We start from the raw sequence: 12,601 nt of genomic DNA on the forward strand, positions 1-12,601 counted from the left end.
ATTAATATTAATTGTTCAAAACTTGGTTATAAGTAGGCTTACGAAAGCTCTTATGAAACTTTGGTAACAAATGAGGGACTAAAATGTAAAAACAACTCATATAGGGGTGTTATTACGACATCAAAAAATAAGTGTTGCGACATTGAGGGTAGTAGCTCGATGTTGTAACAGTGAAGGCAGAGAGCTTAATTTTGCTACTTTAGTAGGGGAATGTTGCGAGTTGGATGGCAGGGACTTGATGTCGCAAACTCAATAGGGGAGAATCATGACCATGGGGGTCAGTCTGCTCAAAATTTACAAATTTTTTTACAATACTACCAAGCTTTTATCCCATTTGGTCTAAATGACCCAAAAGCTCAACTCATTACATTATATGCAATAACACAAATGCAAATTCATCATTCTCAACATATTAAACACCTATTAATACATAATCCCAAGCACATATTTATTTATCCTAGATTCATGCATCAGAATCATTTACTTGCCCTGCAAGCAACATGTAACACCTTTGCCCGGTCTGATCGCCGGACTTGAGCTACAAGATGTTACCACACGAGGCTCACATAACATACACCTAATTCATACATACATGGCAAATCGTACCACGAACTAAAATATAGCGGACAGATCCTACGGGTCGTCCAACTACGAAATGGGTTTGCAAATGGCTAAACTGTGGACCCAATTATTACGGAAAGTTAGGTGAACATCTCATTTGTAATTTCCTACGAACACCTAAATGGCGGACTGTCCCGCATATACCCCACATTGCGTTAGGTCCAGCAGAACTTATAAAATGGAACATAAAAGAACCTGAGTTCAATATATTTACATACATCAGAAGAGTCCAAAGTGTCACGCCCCATTTTTATTTAGTTATTGTTAGTTTGTGAACAAGTTCGAGTGTTAGCTTCATGGTTAATAACAAGTGAAGTTGCCCTAGTGACCCTAGTTGAAGTCCCCACTCTTGCATTTTATTTTTAATGTTGATAGCCCCTTGGTCAACTCCCTTTGCCGTCCAAAACTCTTGCCTTGTTTATGGGATTCTTTCCTCCCTTTTCTTCCCTATCTTTCCTTCTTTACTCCCTTTTTCACTCCTTATGTTCACTCTCATTCCTTTTATTTTCCTTGTTTCACTATTTTCCATTTTCCTCTCATTTTGAATTACCCTTGTTGTCCCTAGTAACCAAAGGAAACAATTATTTTACTTTTTCTTTCATTTTCCTCTCCTCTCCTCTTCCACTTGTGCCACCACCTTTCACTTTTTTTCCACCACTTTGACCACATTTAATCCATGGTAGCACCTGTAACACCCCTAACCTGAATTTGTTGCCAAAATAGGGTTACGAAGTATTATCAAATTTTACAATTTAAACAGACAGAAAATTCAAACATTTCATAACATATAACATTCATGTCAGAAACCAACCATAATCATGCATATTTCCCCTAATATGAGCCCTCGAGGCCCAAAATACACATTAGAAACAAATTGGGGCTAAATAAAAAATTGAGAGATTTTTTCGGAAACTTATAAAATTTTCAAAAGTATAGGGGTCACATGGCCGTGTGACTCACATGGTTAAGAGACACGTTTGTGTCTTAGGCCGTGTGGGCATTCGAAATAGGGACACACGGCCATGTCCCATCTCGTGTCCATGCCCGTGTAACTCACTAACTTGTGCCACATGGCTAAGCCACACGCCCGTGTGCTAGGTCGTGTGGACATACTTACTTGCGCTCTTTAAAAGATACAGGGGACACACGGTCATGTCAATTGGCCGTGTGTCACACATGGCTGAGAAACACACTTGTGTCTTTGCCCATGTGGACGAAAATAGGCCATTTTACAAGCCGCATTTCTCACCCAAATTGGCATCCACCTACACTCAACATTTTGCATATACACAAGTCATAATTAGGCATCCAAAACAAGCCAAAATCAAGCCTTAAACATGTAAAATCATCACAAACAACCAATATGCCCTTAGGCACCTCAAATGAACCATTTATCCAAATTTACCTAAGTGACCAAATACATATATACATAATTGTACCAAAACCTATCATGAAGTTCCCTTATCAAGCTCACCCATTTGGTACCTAAAATACCAATTCACAAGTTAAATCATTTTGCATCATTTCATATCACTTAACTTACTTACCAAAACATGTAAATATTTCCAAATGGTACCAAATATACCATTCTAAGTAACATCAATATACCTAAAAGTTTTCCATAACAAAGCACTAAATCACTCCAAGGTATATAACATATCTTATATGCATATTCAAACCATATTGTACTTTCCATCATTCTTCCATATCAAACACACATCAAAATGATAAGGCCACATATATATACACATCAAAATATACCAAACACAAGCCATATGGGTGGCTAATCTCAACAAAACACTTATATGCCAACATTGGTCAAATTAACCTATACATGCCATTATAACCGAAATTAAATAATCAAAAGTACCAAAAGAGCTGATGGATAGTGAGGTATAGCTCCCACAAGCTTCCAACTCGAACGGGCTTCCGAATTACTATAAAACACGAAAAATAACACAGAGTAAACTTTTAAGATTAGTAAGTTCGTACAATAGAGAATTTAACTTACCATTTTAATCACATTTAAAGGTAAGTAAACTAAAGCATATCTCAACTCAGTTTGGCCAAGAGCCTAACACATAATCATCAACCATGTTAGCCATATAATTCATATAAAAATCCAGAAACATGTATAAGCTCAACAATAATCAAATTTCCATGTACATATAATTTCCAAATCATGTATCTATATATCATGTACAAATCATTTTCATATATCTCATGTAAATACCTATGGTAATTCGTATCGAACTCATGTAATCTTGTAACAGAACAATACCCGTTGAACCATTTAGAATATCATTGGATACAAGGGTAGTACACACGAGGTATACTGAACTATAATCCGTCAATTCATGTATATGTGTGCTCATACGAGCTGTAAACGGTAAGCTCCTCTAAGCTGAATAACGATAAGCTCGTACAAGCTGAATAGCGGTAAGCTCCTCCAAGATGAATTATAGTAAGCTCATACGAGCTGAATAAAGGTAAGCTCATAAGAGCTGAAATCAGTAACCCTAATGACATGTCATTTGTATCCTACGGATTCCTAAGGTTCAAACAGGGCTCGGTAATCATCGTACGTTGTCGAATATGCGATCAATATTCATATATGATGATAATTCAAATAACATACATCTAATTCAAATAAAACATATAATTACACAATTTAATTACACGAACTTACCTCGACGAGTGTTTGTAGATACGAAGATGACTAATCTGAGATTTTCCCTTTGCCTCGACCTAACTCTATACGAGGTTTAACTGGATCTATACGAATGAATTTAACTCTCTTCAATATAATTCATATTGAATTTAGTCCAACAAATAATTCTGGAAAAATTACCATTTTTCCCTTGTACTTTTAATTTCTTTACAATTTAGCCCTTATCTCATAAAAATGGAAATTTGCACAATTTCATTACAACCCATCATAGGCGAATAATAGAGATGCTTACAACAGCCCACATCTTTCACAAATTCACAATTTTACCACAGAATTTATCACGTTTTTCAATTTAATTCCTAATTGATAATTTCATAAAAAATTCCTTTACAAAAGTTGTTTATCTAACAACAACCATTCATTTTCTACCATTAAACTTCAAAACCCTAACATGTTCATCAATGGCAAAACTCAAATACTTTAAAAGTTTCACAAATTAGTCCCCGAGCTAGCTAGATTAAGCTACAACGATCCCATAAACATAAAAATCATTAAAAACTAATTAAAATTTCATACCTAAATGAAGAAATGGAGACGGCTGAATGAAGCGTTCAAAAATGGCTTCCTCCCTTGAATTTTTCGTTGCAAAATAGATAATGGAAGATGATGAAACTTTTTGTTTTATTTTAATTAACCTTTATTTAGTAATTTCCAAAATTAACCTTTAAAACATTTAATAATTACACAAAATACCAAGCCATTATCAACCACAAACTCATTAATGGGCTAATTACCATATAGGGAGCTCTACTTTAAAGTTCTATAGCTATTTAATACCTTTAGCTAATAGAACTCAACTTTTGCACTTGACGCAATTTAGTCCTTTTTATCAAATTGAACATGTAAACAGCAAAATTTCTTAACGAAATTTTTCTACGGTAATACTATCACGCTGTAGACCAAAAATAATAATACAATCAATTTTCTAACTTCGGATTTCTGGTCCCAAAACTACTATTCCGATTCCACTGAAAAATGGGTTGTTTGGAACGACAGAAATGTGTAAGTGTACACAATCGCAACAAGTAATAAACTGACAAGTAAATGTCGAGTTATGTTACCCACAGGGACTGTGAGAAGATTTATTTATGAATGTAATTTCCAAATACTTTGGTGAAGAAAAATATTTTGATTTCAGAAGGTGATTAAAAACTAGAATTTTAAGTAAAATAAATAAAAATAAGATAAAAGTTCCAATGCACGATTTCAAAAGATGATTTTAATCAAGATGTCATAATTGTGTTAGATTAATTACGTTTCTTAACTTAGAATTATTAAACTCATGTTTATGTGTTACAAATAAATTCACGGCAACTTGGTAATTTACTAACTTATGAACATACTTACCTCTGAAATCCATTTATCTTTTGACTATATCTCTATGTCAATTCAACCGATTAAACAAATTTTAATAAGCAAATGTGTTAATGTACATACATACTTATGAAATTAAAATAATCTCTTGTATAAATCTCTATGTCAATTCAAACAATTAATTGAATCTCATAAACACATAAAAGAATAGGCAAGGTAACAATGTATTTCTACATTGAAACAATTTAATCACAATAATATTGCAAGTTATGCAAGGCTAATGTATCATTAGATACAATTGCTAATTTAACCCTCAGCTACCTTAGATGATTAAACATGCGCTAATTAAGTATCGTGTCAATTAATTACAATTTCTATTCGTTTAAATAATTAATTCATTAGCTACCTTACAATTGTAATGCAAAAATAACTTAGCCATGGTTTTCCTTAATCAAACATCTTACTGAGACCTATAACAACACAAACACAATTTTAATAAAATTGTAATCAACCTAACACGAATTAAACTTAAGCCATATTAATTAAATTAAACATATCAACATCACAAATATTCATAGGCGTGTTCATAACAACAACAACAAAATTAAAAGCATAAGGAACAAGAATTAAATCTAGTGTTTCTCCGAGGCTTGACTAGTTTGCTCCGCTTCTCCTTCTAGCTTGTTCTTGTTGAACTGAGGCTTCCATGAGCACTTGAATGCTGCTCCAAATGGTGGTTTAATGACTCTGTTTCAATAGGTAAAATCGGCAAGGGAATGGGGAAGAAATTGAAGAATAATGAAGAGAAAAAAGTGAGAGAGAAGTGAAGAATGAATGGTTTTGAGATGTGTTTGAAGTGAGCAGCCAATGGGGTATTTATAGGTTGAGAAGGCTGCTAAAAGTAGCCAAAATCAGTAGCCAAAGACTCCCCCCTATGGCTAGCCACACATGTGGCATGCTTGAATATTTCAAACATGCTATTTTAAGTTAGGGGCAAATCTTGAAAGGCATGAATAGTGGAGGGGCTTGAATGCAAATTGAAGGAGTCTTAAAGGGCCATTTTGCAAGCCAAATAATCAACCAAACAAGCTGATTGGATTAGCATGTGGGACGATTTTGGGCTGGCCAGGGCTCAGTTGGATCAGTTTTCTCAATTCAGCTCAACTGGGCTACTTTTCATAATTAATTAATAACAATTTATTTAACCCAAATTAAATTGGATTAAAATTAAAATTAATTATATTATGAATTAATACACATAATTTGCACTGTCTTAGGCTAAAAAATTAATTCGCCTTGATGCTTCAAAATTGCTTCTTGGTTTTGCGCTTCTAGCAGTGTCTGCCGAGTCGTTTTTCGCCCTTTTTGCAAACCTGTCAAGAATAATTAAAATTAATAAAAATTTGATATAAAATTAATTAAAATTAAAAATTTTCATAATTTTAGTGCAATTTAATTGTTTTATAATTTTTATATATTTTTCAACAAGAATTTTACTGAAACTGCATGAATTTGAGTTAAAAAGTGAGTGAAAAAGTGTGTATATTTTCGTGTTTCCACACCCCCAAAATTATTTCATTACTCGTCCTGAGTAATCCACACCCTCAAACTTATTTCATTAGTCGTCCTGAGTAATGCACAAATTTGAAAAGAATTTCTCGGAAAGACCGTTGAAAAATTCCTTCAGAACAACATTCTTCCTAAAATTATGAATTTGGTATACTTATGCTCAAGAACAAGAATTTTGAGATTTATGCTACTTAAGTATACATATCATTCAAATTAACCGCAATTATTCTTATGATAGCAAAAATAGACTAAATGCTTCCTAATAAAGACATGTTAAATCCCTATCAATTTGATTTTATTCCCTTATTCAAGATTAAGCTGCAATCATTAAGTTTAAATTATGCATTATAAGTTGAACATAGCAATTTCTCTCCACTAATGTAGGTAGCATAGAAACTTGAATCAATAGGTCTTTAAAAAGGTTGTAATGTGGCTAGGCTAGAGGTAGGTAAAGGATACATAAATTTAGGCCAAAAACCCTAAAATCAGCTTCAATCGGACCTTCAAAATATTTACCTTCAATAGACCAACTTACTTTGCTTTCACATGCTCTTTTGTACATCTATTTTCTTTCAAGTATGTATGTTCTTCTCTCTCTCTTTTTTCATGAGCATTTTGTTGTATGTACTACAAAAATTTTTTTGAGCATTTGATACTTCTTTTCAACTCCCCTAAACTTAGTTTTGAAGAATGTTCTGAATAGTACCAAGTCTAGTGTTTAGGACAATTTAAAGATAATTAAGAGAAAAGTGAAGGCTAAATATTGCAGGGGTTCAAATAAAATTAGGCCATATAGTCTCAAAGTTGGGTTAGAAGAGATAAAAATTCATCATGGTTGGCTTGAAAGGCTCAAACAGTCCAAACAAAAGTTGCCTAAATCATTTTCAACATTCCATGCTTCCTAGGATTTCGTCTCAAGAAACTACTAAGTCAATTCTAGAGACTTAAACTTTCATGCATGCCTAACTTTCCTAAGGAACTAAAAATTTTATGGTATGATTTGCATGCTTTATTAAAAATACATTTATGTCATTATTAAGCTAACATAATAATTATTGAAATAATCAAACTTTATTTATACTGAAATTTAGCATACTTAACAAAATTTAAAATTTTTTTGAACAAAATATATCCTAATCATAATTAAAAGAAAACTTTATTCTGAGAGGAAATAATTTCAAATTTTTGGTCCCCCCTACTTAAGATGAGCAATGTCTTTATTGTTAAAAGTGAATAGATACTATACACCAGGTAGAATTCTAGAAAAGAGGAGGTGAGTCAATTTGATTGCTTAAGTACCAAGCTCTCTCTGGATCCAATCCTAGACATTTATATATATATTGCCACACTTTGTACTTTGCAACTTGTTCATTTTTATTTATGATTTCCACGTCTTGTTTTATTATGCGAAAAATAAAAATCCTAATAGAACCTAATCCTAAAACATTAAATAACCTAGGAAAGAAAATGAAATAGAGTAAAGATCCCCTTTTTTATTTATTTGCAGATCCCTCAGAATCTAACTCATATTTTTCCTTCTTCTACATTGGAGTCCATGGTTCGAGTATAGAGTCTAGAAATTCAGGCACAAAAACAAACGGGTTATGGAATATATATTTTAAATGCATCTCTGATTGAGTCATCCCATATTTTTTAGTCTCTCTAGTAATCTTGTTCCTGCAACTACATGTGTTGTAGCATAGCCATTATACCAAACTGTTCACTTCGTGGAATGGTGCTAGATAAAGGGACTTTCAGTGTCGAACTTAGGAAATCTGTTAAGGGTGGTTTCAGTTTTGAGCAGGTGAGTGAGTAGCTGAGGGTAAGGTTTAGAGTTGAAGAGGGTGGTAGTTTTAAGGATAGTTTAGGTGCGGTAGTTGGTGACTTCGAATGAAGGTGTTTGGGGTGGTGATTATGGGAGTTAAGGGCTGCAACATTAAGGGGTTAAGTGAGATGCACTATTGGGCTACTTGGGAGTAGAGGTGGAGCAAGATAAGGGCTATAGGTTTGTGCGGAAAATGGTTGAATATTTCCCTTCCTAGCAGTGCCTTACGCAAATGGCAGCTCCTGTTTGGATCCTAAGCTACTGTACTAAAAGTAAATTAAAAAACACTCAATGAAATTAGTGCTTGGCTTAAAAGTTGACCCTTTATTTAACAAAAAAAATGCTTAAATACTTTGGCCTACTAAGAAGAATATTTTTCAAAAAATTACATTAAATTAAACTCCCAGGAAAGACTAGAGGGGTCACAGATGGTCCCGCTTAAGTCCCAATCTCCTGGACAGAGTTTTAATTAATGTAATGAACCAAAGAAAATTTTATCTAAGTCTACCATTTTATTCAAATGAGAAAAAAAACTAAAAATATAAAATAACGATAGAGAAAGTGAAGAGAACTCCCTCCATTTTATTCAGTATCGTCATTGACCATGGTGGTGTCAAATGACCATTTGTCATACCAACCATAACCATCAGGAAGTAATCATATTCTTTCCCGTCAAATTTGTCCAACATCTTATTAGGGAAAGAAAACCTGTAATGATCTTTCCTGGTGGCCTTGTTTAACTTCCTATAATTCTTACAAATCCTCAAACCTGTGACTCGAATATGTGAAATAATCCATCCAGTACCTTTCTTGTGCCTTTCAAAAATCACAAGTGTCTCTTCTTCATGATCTTTGGTGAACTCAACTAAAATAATGACAGGTAAAGTCAAAGACAAACCCAAATAGTCATATTTAAAATGAGGAGACAAAATCTTCAGTTCCAATTTAGCTTGCTCTTCAATCAATAGCTTTGGTTGTGTATACTCCTGAAATGATAACTCTAATGATTCGAGTGGAACTTCTTGAGTGAATTCCTTCAAATAGCTTCTAACCAAGCCAAACATTCATTGTTTTCATCATCACTTGGTGAATCCTCCTGTAGAATATGTTCTAGCGGATCGTCTAAAGAATTGAGCTTCAATCCTGTAGAAGCCAGCGATTCCATCTTGGAAATAGCAGAGCAGTCTTCAACTATATCTGCGCATTTAGCAGCATCGAAGTCATTAAAAGTCACCTCGTCATCAAAGATTTCTTTCAACTGAATATCATTTTTCTACTTTTGGAATCGTTGAGGATATGGCAGTAGTGGAATCTTAGCTTTAACCGGACAACTCTTCTGTGGAAATTTTTCTGTATCCGACAAGAGTGTTAGGTAATCAGAACTAACTGGTTTAGAGTTTACCTCATCAAGGACTACCGTATCTGACCTTTGTGGAACAAGAGTTTCAACACTCATTTGAACTTCCTCTTTTCCTTGAGCTACAATAGGCTTATCTTCAACCTCGACAGCTTTGGGATCCCATGTCTTCTCAATTTGTAAAGTGACAGTTTTGCAATACTCTTTGCCTGTGCTTCTCAGATTTTCTGTATCACTCGGCCAAATACCTTAGGGTCTGCTTTTAAGCACATTGGCTAGCTGTTTCACTTGGTTTCCTAAATTCTTCAATGTTGCTGCTTGGGTTTGGATTAGTTCATCATTCTTCGCTATGTACTCCTTCAGCAAATTCTCAAGATTACTTGAAGATTCATTTGGTGTGGGTTGTTGCACTTGTTGAGAATATTCTGGCAGATAATTTGGTCGAAATGACATAAAAGAGTCGCTATGGTCTGCCCGTTGATTACTCAATGGAGAAATTGGATGATTATGCCATGAAGAGTTGTAAGAATTTGAATGTGGACCATTCTAATTTTGATTTCCTATGTAATATTTCGACTATTGATTCGATGGAAATTTTTTAAAGAAATAGCCATCTCCACAGTATTCACAAGAAATGTCCTCGAACTGGTTCAATTACTGACCCGTTAGATTACCATTGAAACCATTAACAATTATGTTCTTAAGCATAGAAGACATAGAGGATACCTGGGCTGCCAAAGAAGCAAGTGTGTCCGCTTCATGTACTCTTGTTGCTCGTCTTTCTGAGGTTACTTTGTTGGTTGACCACTGATAGTTATTCTGAAAAATTCTTTCAATAATCTCGTAAGCATCATTATAAGAATTAGAAAGATTGGCTCCATTTATCGAATCATCCACCGTCATTCTAGTATGAATATTGGGACCAATATAGAAAGTTTCTATTTGAACGCAACAAGAAATGCTACGATGAGGGCATTTTTGTAATAACTCCTTGAATAGCTCTCATGCCTCATATAAAGATTCTTCATCAAGTTGCCGAAATGAAGTGATTTCAATTTGTTCAACCAACTATTGCCATGTAGTTATGGAACTAGACGGTAGGGAGTTCAACCACGCTTGTGCTCTATCTCTTAAGGAGTATGGATATAATCTCAGCCTCAAGGCGTCCTCAGTCACCCCGCCTAGTTTAAATGAGTCAATCACTTCCATGATAGTCAAAGATGAAGATGTGGATCTTCAATAGGAATCCCACTAAATTGACCCATATTTTGCAACATTTGAAACATGATTGGCTTCAGCTTGAATTATTGTGTCTCGATTTTGGGTATCTTAATACTCAGATTGAGCATGTTGAATAGAGGAATGACATATTGTTGAATGGCACAACATCTATCATTATCAACAATGATCGGATTGTGAGTATTATAAGTGAATGTTCCTTCTAGATTTTGGTTTAGAGTTTCGAAATTCATATCTTTGGTCCTTCTTTGGTTCGCTTGTCTTTTCTTTTGTCAGAAAGTTCTTTCAATTTCAGGGTCTACGGGGAGTAAGTCAATAATTTGATCAATACTCATAAACACTTGAAACAAACAAACAAAAAAATGGAATTAAAATTTAACAGAAAAAAATAGACGAAAATGAAAAATTAACAATTTCACAAATAATGTCTTTTAAAACAGTCCCCGACAATGACGCCAAAAATTTGGAACGACGGAAATGTGCAAGTGTACACAATCGCAACAAGTAATAAAGTGACAAGTAAATGTCAAGTGATCGTACCCATAGTGACTGTGAAAAGAATTATTTATGAATGCAATTTCAAAACACTTTGGTGAAGAAAAATATTTTGATTTTAGAAGGTGATTAAAAACTAGAACTTTAACTAAGTAAAATAAATAAAAATAAAATAAAAGCTTCAATGCACGATTTCAAAAGATGATTTTAATCAAGATGACATAATTGTGTTAGGTTAATTACATTTCTTAACTTAGAATTATTAAACTCATGTTTATGTTGTTACAAATAAATTCACGGCGGCAACTCGGTAATTTGCTAACTTATGAACATACTTACCTACCAAAATCCATTTATCTCTTGACTATATCTCTATGTCAATTCAACCGCTTAAACAAATTTTAATAAGCAAATGTGTTAATGCACATACATACTTATGAAATTAAGAAAATCTCTTGTACATATCTCTATGCCAATTCAAACAATTAATTCAATCTCATAAGCACATAAAAGATTACGCGAGGTAACAATGTATTTCTACATTGAAACAGTTTAATCACAATAATATTGCAAGTTATGCAAGGTTAATGTATCATTAGATACCGTTGCTAAGTTAACCCTTAGCTACCTTAGATGATTAAACATGCACTGATAAAGTAACGTGCCAATTAATTACAATTTCAATCCATTTAAATAATTAATTCATTAGTTACCTTACAATTGTAATGCAAGAATAACTTAGTCATGGTTTTACTTAATCAAACATCTTACTGAGGCCTATAACAACACAAACACAATTTTAATAACTCAAGTAGACGAAATGCAATGAACCTAATACGAATTAAATTTAAGTCATATTAATTAAATTAAAAATATCAACATCACAAATATTCATAAACATGTTCATAACAACAACAATAAAATTAAAAGCATAAGGAACAAGAATCAAATCCAGTGTTTCTCGGAGGCTTGACTAGTTTGCTCCGCTTCTCCTTCTCCGCTTGTTCTTGTGGAACCAAGGCTTCCATAAACACTTGAATGCTGCTCCAAATGGTTGTTGAATGACTCTTTTTCAAGAGGTGAAATCAGCAAGAGAATGGGGAAGAAAGTGAAGAACAATGAAGAGAGTAAAGTGAGAGAGAAGTGAAGAATGAATGGTTTTGAGATGTGTTTGAAGTGAGCAGCCAATGGGGTATTTATAGGTTGAGAAGACTGCTAAAAATAGCCAAAATTAGCAGCCAAAGACTCTCCCTATGGCCGGCCACACATGTGGCAGGTTTGAAGATTTCAAATATGCTATTTTTAGGTATGGGCAAATCTTAAAAGGCATGAATAGTGGAGGGGTTTGAATGCAAATTGAAGGAGTTTTCAAGGGTCATTTTGCAAGCCAAATAATCAGCCAAACAAGCTGATTCAGTAAGCATGTGGTACGGTTGTGGGCTGCCCAGTG

General features: G+C 33.9%; 1 non-coding gene across 1 annotated transcript; it reads left to right on the top strand.

Moving 5' to 3' along the window:
* Window positions 1-10,375: 10,375 nt before the first annotated feature.
* On the top strand, window positions 10,376-10,479 carry LOC128039335 (small nucleolar RNA R71). Its single transcript, XR_008193839.1, has one exon. It is a non-coding gene; the product is annotated as a small nucleolar RNA R71 (small nucleolar RNA).
* The last annotated feature ends 2,122 nt before the right edge of the window (window positions 10,480-12,601 follow it).

The sequence above is a fragment of the Gossypium raimondii genome, chromosome 2 (genome assembly GCF_025698545.1).
Source record: "Gossypium raimondii isolate GPD5lz chromosome 2, ASM2569854v1, whole genome shotgun sequence".
Classification (NCBI taxonomy): domain Eukaryota; kingdom Viridiplantae; phylum Streptophyta; class Magnoliopsida; order Malvales; family Malvaceae; genus Gossypium; species Gossypium raimondii.